Genomic DNA, 13287 nt, shown 5'->3' on the forward strand with positions numbered 1-13287 from the left:
ATTTCTACAGATGGAATAGAGGGTCGGACATCGCTAAATCGACAAAGAATTTTATGCTGATCAAGAATATATATACTTTGTGGGGTCTAAAATGTATATTTCGAGGTGTTACAAACGGAATGACAAACTTAATATACCCTCCATACCATGGCGGACGGCATAAAAATCCCCACTAAAAATTTGAATAAAAAATATTTTTAGACATATATTTTTTTAATTTTTCGTAATTATTTTTATCGCATGAATTTTTCTTTTTATTTGATATTGAAGTTTACATTTTTTATTTGTAGAGCCAATTAAAAATGTAGTAAGTAAAGCTATCATATACTCCGAAAATCCTTCTGAAACATTCAATATATTTAAGTCTCTGGTACCCTATGAGAGGGACCGTACTTAATAGTATGTAATGACGTTGTACAACAGCCAGTATGAGGTTGGAAATATATAATATCATCAAAATATCCAAAAACTGGGGTACCGTTATATGTGGGGTACTGCATACGCAATGTTTTGTCATGGTGCCCAATAGGAACTTCAAATTCCAAATACGAAATAATTCCCGTGAAAAAGTATCTGGAGGTACATTTATATGGTTTGTAACACCCGAAATATAAATTTTAGACCCCACAAAGTATATATATTCTTGATCAGCATAAAATTATATGTCGAATTAGCGATGTACGTTCGTCTATCCGTCTGGGGAAATTTTAAAATGGCCATAACTCCTTAAATATTGAGTTTTTAGCGTTTTTAGCTATTATTTGTGATCACTTTTTTAAGCATGAATTCCTCAATATTTTAAAATGGCCATAACTCCTTAAATATTGAGTTTTCAGCGTATTTAGCTATTATTTGTGATCACTTTTTTAAGCATGAATTCCTCAATATTTTAAAATGGCCATAACTCCTTAAATATTGAGTTTTCAGCGTTTTTAGCTATTATTTGTGATCACTTTTTTAAACATGAATTCCTCAATATTTTAAAATGGGTGTCTAACATTTTTCTGGGAACCTTCTAATGCCTGAAAATTTCAAAATAACAAATTCCAATTAAAATGTTTGGTAAAATATAGTTCTGGAACCACTGTGTTTTGTGTGGTGGGAGAGTTTGTGTGAGCAGCGTATTCTGTGGAGATACAAATTTGCACGTGGTTACAGTTTGTTTCATTCATACAATGCTTGTTATCCGTAAAATTATCTGAGAGGTTGTTTTGTGAAATAAAACCTTTCGTTTCGACTGTATTAGTGCTTGCTCTCTCGAATGCTCTCTTTCTGTGGTGGTTCATTGTGTGTGTGTGTGTGTGTGTGTGTGATATTGTGTTTTTGTTTTCCTTGCAACACCGTAATGCCTGAGTGTTGTTGGGAGATTTTGTGGGTTGGTGTGCTTGTATGTTGCGGATCCCGGTACTGTTGTTGTGTTGGTAGAAGTTGTTGGGCTTATTCTATTTAGAAAGGTTGCTATTGCCATTAGTTTCTGTTAAAGCAGTGTCGGTTCAACGTCAGAACCGTACGCGCGTAATCTGTGTGTGAAGAGTAAAATAAAGAAACAACAAAAAGAACGCACGAATATTTGTATTTTGTTTAATTAAACTTTGTTATTGTTAAATTAAGAGATTTAAAAAAAAGTAGAAACAAATACATACGGCTTGAAAGCTTTGTTGTGAGCGCGTGAAAAAAAAAATTCTCATATGACATTGCAAATTTAAAGCGATTTTTTTTGTGGGAGTGCAAAAGCAGGTTAATAATATTTTATGAATAAAAGCCGGTCTTTTTTATTTATAACAAAAGATATAAACAGGAAAGTGTAGTCTGTAAAAAAATCAATATCAATTTCGGCATCTGCTCCTGTAACATTATCACAAAAAACAAAAGAAAAGATAATAAGAGATTTATGGCTCTGATCATTAGTTTTTCTTTTACCATTGTTCCTTGTGCGAGTGTGTGTTTTTTGGAAAATCTTAAGAAAAACAATTCAGAGATTTAAAATCCGTGCAAGAGTGTGAGTGCAAGAATTTCATTCGAAACTGTGATGAAAACAAAGCGAATCATTCTGTATCAACATTTGCCGCAACAACTACCACTACCATTGCAAAGAGTTTTCCACAATTACAATTGAAGAGCAGCGGCGGCTGCTACTAAATATCCAACACCACCACCACCACTATTACGTGCGAACGAACGAACGGCCGACCAACCGACCATCACCAACACCACCACCAACAACCAACCTACCACATCGCCCATCATCATCATAGTCGTAGCCGTGGTCGTCATCGTCAGCATTGGGATTGTGAACCGAAAATCGTTGTTGTTTAGTGTAACGTTATTTGTTGATTGCACGTTGACGGATACTGTGCGTGCAACGCGTTATCGGTTTTATGTTCGGTTGTTCTGTAGTTCTGTGAAAATTTCGAAATCTCGTCGCACCAGAACTTTTTCTTTGGAAAATAAAAGTATCTAAAAAAAAATTGAAAATGAATATTTAAAAACGAAATCATTTGTTTACAAGATAATGCGAAAAATATTAATGTAAAATTCCAAAACAAAAAAATCAACACTCACACACACACACACACACACAAATTTCAATTCTCAACCTATTCTTGCCAAATAAAAATCAATCAATTAAATCATTAAAGAAAAGTTTAAACTTAAAATGAAATAAAACAAAAGTGTCTTATAAATTAAAACAACGAAAAATATATATTTAAATTAAAAGTTTTTTTTTTTTAAGAAAAAAAAAAAAAAAACTCCAAAAAAGAATGAAATAATAATTTTTGTGAACTACGCTCCAACTAAATCAAATGCTTGCCAATAAAAATTACAAAATACCAATATTATTAAATAAAATTGCACTTAAAATTTGATAAATTTTACTAAAAAAAAGAATTGAATATCTTCAAAGGAAGATTGTGATATAACTAGAATGTATTGGAAAATACTAAAGAAAAACTGAACTAACTCGTTGCAAAAAAAAAAAAAAAAAAAAAAATATTTTCAAATAAAAATCTAAAAAAAGGAAATTCTTATAGACCCTTAGTAATTTATTATAACATCACCTATTGCTTTGGAAAATACTCTATTGGATTACTCTAAACATTTTTCACTATTCACTATTATTAATAAGGTAAGTTGCAAAAATAAATATAAATAAATAAGGAAAATTGAAAGACAACAATTGAAACGTGTTTAAAACTGTTTGCCGACGCTAAACGGAATATCGCACCAAGATGTGAATTTCAAGCCAGACTTTGTGACATTGTGATTTGAGCGAAAGAGGTATTTAGGGTATGGAAAATGGCACAGGAGGGTTAAAATAACATTTTATAGCTAGAAATCCGGATTTGACAGTTTTTCTTTTTTTTTTTAAATGGATAAATTTTTCAATCTTGGAAATTTATTCTGAAAGAATTTCCGGATTTTATTTTAATTTTATTTACATATATTTTCTTGAATTGTAATGGATTGTTAATGGCTATTTTTTGGAATAGATAGCATGTCTTATATAAATTTTACAAAGGATACTGAATGCATCGAAAACCTCAGGTATTAATTGACACGATTTTCCTTATTATAACATTTTTCCCTTCATATGGCCAGCATTTTTGCCCCCAAAAATTAAGTAAAACTGGCCTTATATCCAGAAGTAAAAGATATAATTTTTTCATAAATTAAGTGCAAAAAAAAAAAAAAAAATGCAGCGAGTGTCTGTCTACATTTATATTTAATATTTTGAGAAATAGAAGCATATTTACATTTTCACAAATTATCTTTGTAAATCCCATATTACCTCTCATCATTGCCTTGGTCATTGACAAAATGTGAATATTTGTATCAAAAAATGGAAGTCGCGATAATTTCAGAAAATCGATTTTTATGACATAACATGTAAAAAAGAAGCTAAATTCGGCCGGGCCAAACTTTTAATACCCTCCACCTTTTGGAAGGAACTTGAAAATTTTCAAAAACAATATTTGAAAACTACCACTTAATTGAAACCCGTTATATGGGGACAACAAGAAGACGTGAATCTGCTTACGATTTTTTTATAATAGGCTGTAGTACCCATTACGAACTTCAAATACGACATTTGAAATAATTCCGGTAAATATTGTCGCCAAAATCATGAAAATACGGAATATCGGGAGGTACCGTTATATGGGGACAACAAGAAGACGTGAACCTGCTTAGAACATTGTTTTAATAGGCTGCAGTACCCATTACGAACTTCAAATACAAAATTTGAAATAATTCCGGTAAATAATGTCGCTAAATCATGAAAATACGGAATATCGGGAGGTACCGTTATATGGGGGCTATACGAAGACCTGGACCTGCATACGAAATTTTTTTGCCATAGGTTGTAGTACGCATTATAATGTTGCTGAAATCATAAAAATACCGAATATCTGGAGGTACAAAATTTACAAAATTTTTTGTCATAGGCTGTAGTACCTTTTGCGAACTTCAAATAGGAAGTTTGAAATAATTCCGGTAAATAATGTCGCTAAAATCGAACTTAACCTGCCTACTGGAGAGGATACAAACATCTATTAACACCAAAGACAATAAAAAATTGCAATAATTTTCATTTTCACAATTTGTTTTTCAAGCATTTCGTTTTTCACAATTTTACATCTTTTTGGCAAATAATTCCAAACTACAACTATTACAACTTATGGAAATATATGTTTTACAACAGCAAGAAAAATTTGAATTGTCCAAGAAAAACCTTCAGCATAAACAACTTCCATTAAGACAGATCATTTTTCAGTATAGAATTACTCAAAAAAAAAAAAAAAAACTAACTCTGCGAAAATCATCTGCTGCAACCCTAATTAAAACAATTCTGGTGCTACGAAACTAAAAAGAAGGCATATCATATGAAAATAGACGTAGGTTAAATTACAATATGGGAAGCAGAAATTGGGGAAAAACAAAAAACTACTAAATTCTTTGCGGGATCTAATTACTAAAGCGCCAATAAACTAAAAAGAATTTTTTTGTCAATAAAAGAAAATTAAATTATTTCAATAAACAAACAAACAAAAAGAAAAAAACTGCAAGGTCATCGAAATGCTGCATGGAAAGTGAATTAACACAAAACGTGTGGCTATTAATGATTGGAAATATTTTACAAGTTGTGAGAGGAATGAGAAAAAAAATAAGCAAATTTGATTTGGAAGATTTTCTGAAAAATTCCAAATTGATAGAGAATAAAAGAAATAAATGGTTTAAGTCCAATAAGAAATTCTACTTATTGCTCAATTTTTGGAAATGCTAATTTGGCATATAATTCGAATTAGTTTTCAAAAATGTCCCATCTTTTCCTTTATACACGATTTGGTTGCACAATAAAGTAGATGTCTTAGATCTTATCTTACGTGCACAGTTACGCAGGTATAAAAAATTGTGCAAGAAATTAAATCTTAGCTGCAAGAATGTAAAAGTTTTTACTACGATAACAGATTTTCTTTATGGTATGAAACAAAAAAAAAAAAAAATCCAAACTAGTAGGTTGTTGCACGTTCTGGAACAGACCAATAACAATGAGGACATTAATAAATCTAAAGTCTTTTCTCCTATTTTGAATCCATTTGTAACTACGTCTTTTATGAATTTTAAAATAAATTCATTTATATATTTGCACCAATATTTGTACTATTCACTAAGATTGGCCACACTTATTTCTGAAGAAAAGAAGTCCGTCGACATTAAAATTAAAACAATTTTGTTATATTTTTCTAATGAACTTGACATGATTTACTATTGCGTTTTCTTCTTTCTTATATAACTTATCAGAACTCAAAGGAAAATCTTTTTGTTCTTCACTTGAAATTACCAATAACTGCTCAAAGCACTTTCTTGAGGGTCCATGTCTGCGTTACCAATCACCCAACTTCTCAAATAAACTCTTTTTATTGATATCATCGCCTGGATATCCGGATATCTTTCTCCATTCCCTGGATATCCTTCTCTATTCCCATAAATATATTTTCAGGTGATTTCCTCTCTTTCGCCTTTTTTCAGCCTCTTTATTCGATCTTCAGCCTCTTTATTCGATCTTCAGCCTTTTTATTATCTGCATAGAACTACATTCTGAGCCGATTTATGCATGTCCGCCCGTCTGTCCATGTATTTTAGTAAACAAAGTACAGGTCGCATTTATTGCCTGATCTACAAACCCTATTGAAATTGGATGTAATCGGTCAAAATGTAGATATAGCTCCCATATATATCTTCGTCCGATTTTCCTTTTATTGTGCATCAAGTGTGTAATATTTGCCCAATGGAATGGAATTTGGCACTTACAACCAAATTGAGCCTAGAAAAAAGTATGTCAAATTTAGTGAAAATCGGGTCAGACATAGCTATAGCAACCATATATATTGTATATGCGATTTGTTATATTTGTTCTTCACAACCGTAATATGCACTCCCTAACACCGATATTCGGGGAAACATAACAAATACAGTTCAGAAATACCTTTGCCAAATTTTATCGGGATCGGCTGAGATTTTGGATATAGCTGTTTGTTGAAATCGATTTAGAGGAGGATATTCCTCTCATATATTAGTTCCTTTGGACTTTAAATTATAACTATAATCAAAATTGGTATGATTTAGTTCTCACAAATTCCCCCATAAAACCTTTTTTAGTTACGTGAAGCTCTACTAAATATGTAAATGGGGTGTAGGGTGTCATAAAGTCGGCCCGCCCGACTTTAAGACTTTCTTTACTGGTTTAATATTTAACTAAGGAGGTGGCGGTAAACTTTACTCTTTCTTTACATTTTGTTGAAAATTTCTTTTCTATTGCGAATCATAAAAGTACCTATTTTACTTAAATGGAAAAGAACGTTTTTATTTATTTTTTTTTTTTTGTAATTTAAAATATACAAGCTTATACTTCTAAAGCAAATAATTATCAAAAATATTTTTAAATAAACTTTTTTTTTTGTAAAATTAAAATTTCACCTCGACAGTTAGGGGTTAAAGCAAAATATGGTGTTCATTATCGATAAACCCTTGCTCGTTGCTTTTGTTTTATCGATAAAATTTAACACATTTAAAGGCTCAACGCGCTCATTTTAATATGGTCTTTAGAGTATGATTGTTAAATTATTCTCGAAGCACAAGAAAAAACCTGCTGTGAAGTAATTCCCTAGAAACCACTTTCGAATACTTAGAAATCATTTTGATTACAAACATTTTCCATGTCAGCATACATACATAGGCGTCTGTGATATTAATTTCAAGTTGAAGCCTTCAATTGAAATTGAAACTTAAAAGTCTTCATCTTGTTCTCTTTCACTCCTTGTTGTTAGTCTACAAATCTTACATCCCATAATTGCTTCTCACTATTCAAAGGCAGGCGTAATTGTTTTCACTCACTCACTCATTCGCTCGCTCGCATACACCCGCCATAGATTGTGCGTCAATGTTATAGAATCACAATTATATACAGAACGCAAAAATTGATTGTGATCGCTGATGTTGTTGGCTTGAGGATCGTCTTTGGGTTGGCTATTCTTGGAGCTATTTTTGTTATTGTGCTTGCTTTTCATTCATTTTGAGTTTTTTTTTCGTTTTGGTTTTTGTTTTTATTATACTTATTTTTTTTTTTAATTTTTTTGGAGTCTTCGGTGTCATTGCGGTGATTGACGTCAAACTTGACAATCAGTTCGAAAATGAAAAAAAAAATATTATATATATGTACATACATTCCTATATGAAATGAGACAACACCAGCAGCAACAATAACATACTACTGGTAGTAAACGGCACAATGACGATGTACTATATGGCGTGGTATATATAGGGCAGACTTTGTTAAAAAGACGCGCTTGCAGTGTTTTTAATATAGGAATTTTTTGAGCAAGTAGTTGCAAAAGTGTAAAAAAATGTCAATTTAGTTTTGTGTTTGCACTTATACCTTACTTTTTTTGTACCAAAATTAAACAGCCGATTCCAAAAATTAAGATAATCCCAAACAAGTAGATAACACTATTTAGCCTTGAAATCTTTCCACAAATAACCTCTGCTATCCTTTTACTGGCAACCTCTGCTTTTCTTTAACCTTGTAATGAGTTATAGTAATTTTTTAGATCAGGGCCGGGCAGAGAGCCGCACTTTGTTATGTTCTTCCATTTTTGTTACTCTCTGCTCTCTAGCCCTGCCTTCGATTTTATCTAGAGCGGCACAAGAAATAGGTTCTCTATTTATCACAGTCATGGCGTAATAGTAAGGTATTACCCCAGCTTTTCAAAATCGTTGTGCATACTCCTTTTTGACTTTCGTAATGCGATTTCAAACACAATAAATATTGTGACATTTAATCTAATGATCAGCTGTGATCATGTCACAACAGATGTTAAATGGAGTACTTATTTATTGTTGTTTGCTGACAAAAAAAAAAAACGGTAAGGAAAAGTCAAAAGTCGGGCGGGCCGATCTCTATAAATTTGGGTAAAGGTATTCTATATAAGATATCTGGTAGCAAATATCATTGTTGCTGAAGGCATGTTACGCATGTGTGGGACTTTAAGTCCAAAACGGATGAACCATATAAAAGGGTGCTATAGCTATATCAGAACCGATTTCCTCCAAATTTAATGTGCTGGCTTCTAGACTGAATTCGGTCGTATATGCCAAAACTCACGTCATTTGGATTGATATTGACCATTTGGTGCTCTATTAACCCGAAATCGGTTAAAGATATATTTATGGGAGATGTATCTAAATTTGAACCGATTGCCACCAACTTCAGTAGGGTTCGTCCAGGGCCAAACAAATACTGTTGGAAAATTACATATCAATCGGATAATAAATGCGACCTGCATTTTGTTCACAAGAATACATGGACGGACGGACTGAATGCATAAATCGACTCAAGTGATTCTTAAAGATCCCATGTTACAAACAAATGCATAATAAAAATTTCTTATGACTAAAACAACATTACATAAGGATTTTGATATATCCAATGATTTTGAAAATCTGGCGGCAATCTTGCCATCTCTATATATAAAATATACCCACTGCCTACTGGGAAACCATTGTTAATTTTTTTCTGGACATTTGTGTTTCCAATCTTCATCATAATTGTCTTGTTCTATGGGGGAGCATTTCTCACAGACACCGCATGGTTCTGATGAAGTGGTAATTTCGTTCGTTATTTTGATATGGCCGATAGTTTTCTCTTTATTGATTGCAAATTGAAATAAATTAATATTCGTACATTGAGATCGTTTTGGTTTCATTTAATCGTTTATTAATTGATTGCCTGATAATATTCTCAATTGGGTGCTGGGTGTGTGCGTGAGAGGGAGAGAGGGGAATTGAAACTAAAACACAAAAGAAAGTGGCAAAATTTATTGATATGGTAATGTGGGCGGTAACTCTGAGACAGTTGAAAATATATAATTTTTTTTAATATCAAGAAGAGAAAATTAAAATCAAATATAACGGGAATTGTAGGGATAACTAACATCCAAAGGAAACTGTTTTCCTTAAGTTACTTTCCTTTGAAAATAAGAAAAATTCCAAAAAAATAATTAAATAAAATCAGCGGACTTTTTAAGATATATGGTTAGCTTAAGAACTTAGTATTTATTTGCAATTATAATATATTAGTAATACTTTTTATATAAATATAAATGTAAAAGTGGAAATTTTTTTTTATATCGGTAATTGATTTTGAATATGGGTATTTCCGTTTTTATGGGCTCTTGGAAAAACTTTTCATTGGGTGCTATAACCTTCTTTCGTCTAATGCGTACCTTGAACTCAGACATAGGAAATTTCATTCTCATAAGTTTTTGAAAAAAAATGTAAACCGGTATTTGCCTTGTAAAACAAATCGAGTCAGAGTTTTATTCCAATTAGAACCTATAAAGTTAACTCATTGGATTCTAAATGAGCCGAAGGAAATCTCTCACTTTCAACAACAACATATCTTCTACATAACCGATAGGCCAAAAAATAATATAGGAAAGGACACGAAAGAAAAACCGTAACAAAGGAAAAAGCAGCTAATTTCGACCGAACCGAACTTTTAATACCCTCCACTAAAAATTTTAAAATACCGAATATCGGGTGATACAGTTATGTGAGGGCTATACAAAAACGAGGACCTATACAGAAAGACAAGACGGAGCCTATGGTGAACTCCAAATGCCAAATTTAAGTAGAAATGTGGCTAAAAAGTAAAAACAGAACCGAATATCGGAAGATACCATTATACGATGGATATATGAGGATGCCGTCATGGGTGGGTAATTTTCTGTCACAGGAAGTGATATCCAATAGGAGCTCCAGAATACCAATTTCGTAACAATTTCATCTAAAAATGCAACATAAATCATCAAATATCAAAAATCATCGAAAATATAGGCGGATCCTATGAAAAATAATTCAAGATGTGGGCTCTACAGGTAATTTTCTGTCATAGGAAGTAGTTCCAAAAGGATCTCCAAAATACCACATTCGAAACAATTTCGTCTTAAAAATGCCATAAAAAGCAGCCTATGACGAACTCCAAATTTGAGATAGTTTCTTTGAAAAATTTTGCTACAAAAGTAAAAAAAAACGAAAATCGGAAGGTACCATTATATGGATATTTCAAGATGTGGGCTGTACATGCAATTTTTTTTCTTGGGATATGGCGCCCAATAGGAGATTGAAATTTACGGGAATATACGAAAATTTGGACCTATTCGGATATTTTTCAATCAGAGAAGGTAGTACCTATTGCAAATACCACATATCAACGTTTAAATAATTTGACTGAACGACATGTCTAAAATCTTCAAAATACCAAATATAGAGAGAATCCGTAAAATAGAGGCTTAGCGAAGAAGTGGACCTATATAGAAAATTTTCTGTCGTAGGAGGTGGTACCTAAATTTCAAATTCGAAAAGAGTCTGGTTAGAAGTGTGAAAAAATCTTCAAATTAAATATTTGGAGGAACAGTTATATGAGGTCTATACCAAATAGTTGACCTATGTGCACAGTTTTCTGCAAGGATGTGTTCTACACACTGGGAACAGTAAATTGGGTTTAAAATTGGGACCAAACATTTTAAATCTGCCGGTTAAGTTATATGAGGGCTATACCAAAACGTTCTTCTCAATACCAAAAGTTCTACGCTTCGGAAGCAGGAGTGATTTCCACAAACGGATAGAGAGACTGCCAGACGGATGGACATGGCTAAGCCGACATAGAATTTTCTGCTGATCAAGGATATATGTCATGGGGTTCTAAAATATATATTTTGAGGTGTTACAAACGATGGAGGGTACAGTACTCTCGCAATAAAATGAATAGTGAAATTATTTTTTTTTTTTGCATTAAATATATGGACAAAATCCCGCCAATCTGAATCCTAAAAAAAGCTAAGATCGCCAGTTCGAAATTTAGCGTCGGCAATATAGTCAAAAATGGAAAATGCAAAACATTTTCGCAAACGTTAAATAAAGTATGTTGAAATTAAATGGCAAGGGAAAAAAAGACTGGGATCCGGATTTAAATAAGATAAAGTTCTGAATATATTCTAAAGCTACGATACAAACATTTTCTAATATTTTTTTACTCCAGATTCACGACTCGAGCCATAGACGTTATAGAATATTTGTTGTTACCGAAATAAAAAAATAAAACAAATGCGTTTTTACAGAATGAGAATGGGAAACCTGGCCAAACCAAGGCACGCTCTACCTTAATTAAAGTTAAGTTCTGATAATTTTCTGAATTTTCTTGAAAGGGCATGGTGGTAATTTTTTCTATCGAAAAACATTGATTTTACTTATTCTTTCATCTAGTCTCTAGGTCCTAGCTTTGTCTGAGATGATTAAAAAAATTTCGAATGACCCTTCTTGATGTAGCCGTTAGAAAATATTTGTTCTCTGTGAAATAAAAAAATATTATTTCGTACTTTTATAGAGCTCAGCTTAAGTGTCGTTTTCATTACCTTTTAGATTTATATCATGCATTGAGCTAAATTGATTTATTAAAAACTGCGTTCATTTTTTTATTTTTTTTATCATAATTCAACCATTTAAGTTTTTTTGGAGATAACCAGCCACTGACGGCCAGCAATATTTAACTTTCGGCTACGATTGCATGATCGAAAAAAGTATATATAAAAAAATAAAATTAAAAACCCAAACATTACATTATTAACCAATAGTTTTGTTACCTTATAAGGTAGAATTGTCTAAAACAACTTGCCACAAATCGCCGGCAATAATATCAACACAGTGATGCCAAATTTTATCGCAAAAATCAATCTTAATATATTTTGAACGGTCATACGGCTGAAAAAAGCAACGGCAACAGCCACGCAAAACATCGAAACGACAGCTTAAGTAAATAAATAAAGATTTATGAGGCATTTATTTTAATTTTGTTGAAAAGCAGCAGCAGCACCACCAGCCATAAGAACATCGATGTGAAAACATTTATGAAATATATTTAAAATGTTGAGAACAAAAAGAATATATTTTTTTCACAGCTTTATAGTGCGACGGCGTTAGCTTGAGTTTTACATGGAATTTTTACAATTTCTGACAAAATGTTGATAAATCAAATTCAGCACACTTCTGCAAGATGCCGTTGAGCCCCAGCATCATAATGAATATGTTCCACCATTGTATTGGGCATTAGACGACATTCATGTTTTGTCTGCCGACTAAAGATGGAAACTGACAACAGACAAGGCTAGACAGCCAGCCAGCCAACCACTCAACTGGCCAACTAACTTCCATAGATCTTGCAGATAATGATCATGAAGAGGGTGAGAGAAGAGGAAATCTTCGTTGTTGTTGTTATTGATAATAATGATAATGTTCATGGGGAGCTTTTTAATCAGCATTTGTTTGCCTTTTAATATTACGTTTTACGGGGGCTTCACTGGTGGATGATGTGCATTGTGCTTTGCAGTGGAACATGCGTGTATGTCTGTATGTCTGTCTGTCGATCTGTCCCACTGCCGTGTGTCTGTCTCTTTTTACTTATGCGGTTATAAATTACTAATGAATGACATACAATTTAATTGGTTGCACTTGCTTTACACTTGTGTTATGTAGCATTAAAACCAATTCGGTCTACGTAATATCAGACACAGCGTTGCAACCAACCAACAGCAACACCAACAATAGTTGCTGTGGCACACGAACCAGTTTCCATCTCCCAAATCAGCTGCAGCATCTGACGCATAGAGAAATGCATACAAATTTGTCATATGATGCGTTTTAGCGTTCGCCATCATCATCGTCACCAAGCGT

General features: G+C 32.6%; 1 protein-coding gene across 1 annotated transcript in view; it reads left to right on the forward strand.

The window, feature by feature from the left end:
* The first annotated feature begins 1469 nt into the window (after positions 1–1469).
* LOC101899402 (fez family zinc finger protein erm) overlaps positions 1470–13287 on the forward strand; it is a 104948-nt gene continuing 93130 nt past the window's right edge. Inside the window, exon 1 of the mRNA XM_011292259.3 lies at positions 1470–3127. The gene's annotated coding sequence lies outside the window, so the exon portion shown is untranslated. The remainder of the gene's footprint in view (positions 3128–13287) is intronic.

This window comes from Musca domestica, unplaced genomic scaffold, assembly GCF_030504385.1.
Source record: "Musca domestica strain aabys unplaced genomic scaffold, Musca_domestica.polishedcontigs.V.1.1 118, whole genome shotgun sequence".
Classification (NCBI taxonomy): Eukaryota; Metazoa; Arthropoda; class Insecta; order Diptera; family Muscidae; genus Musca; species Musca domestica.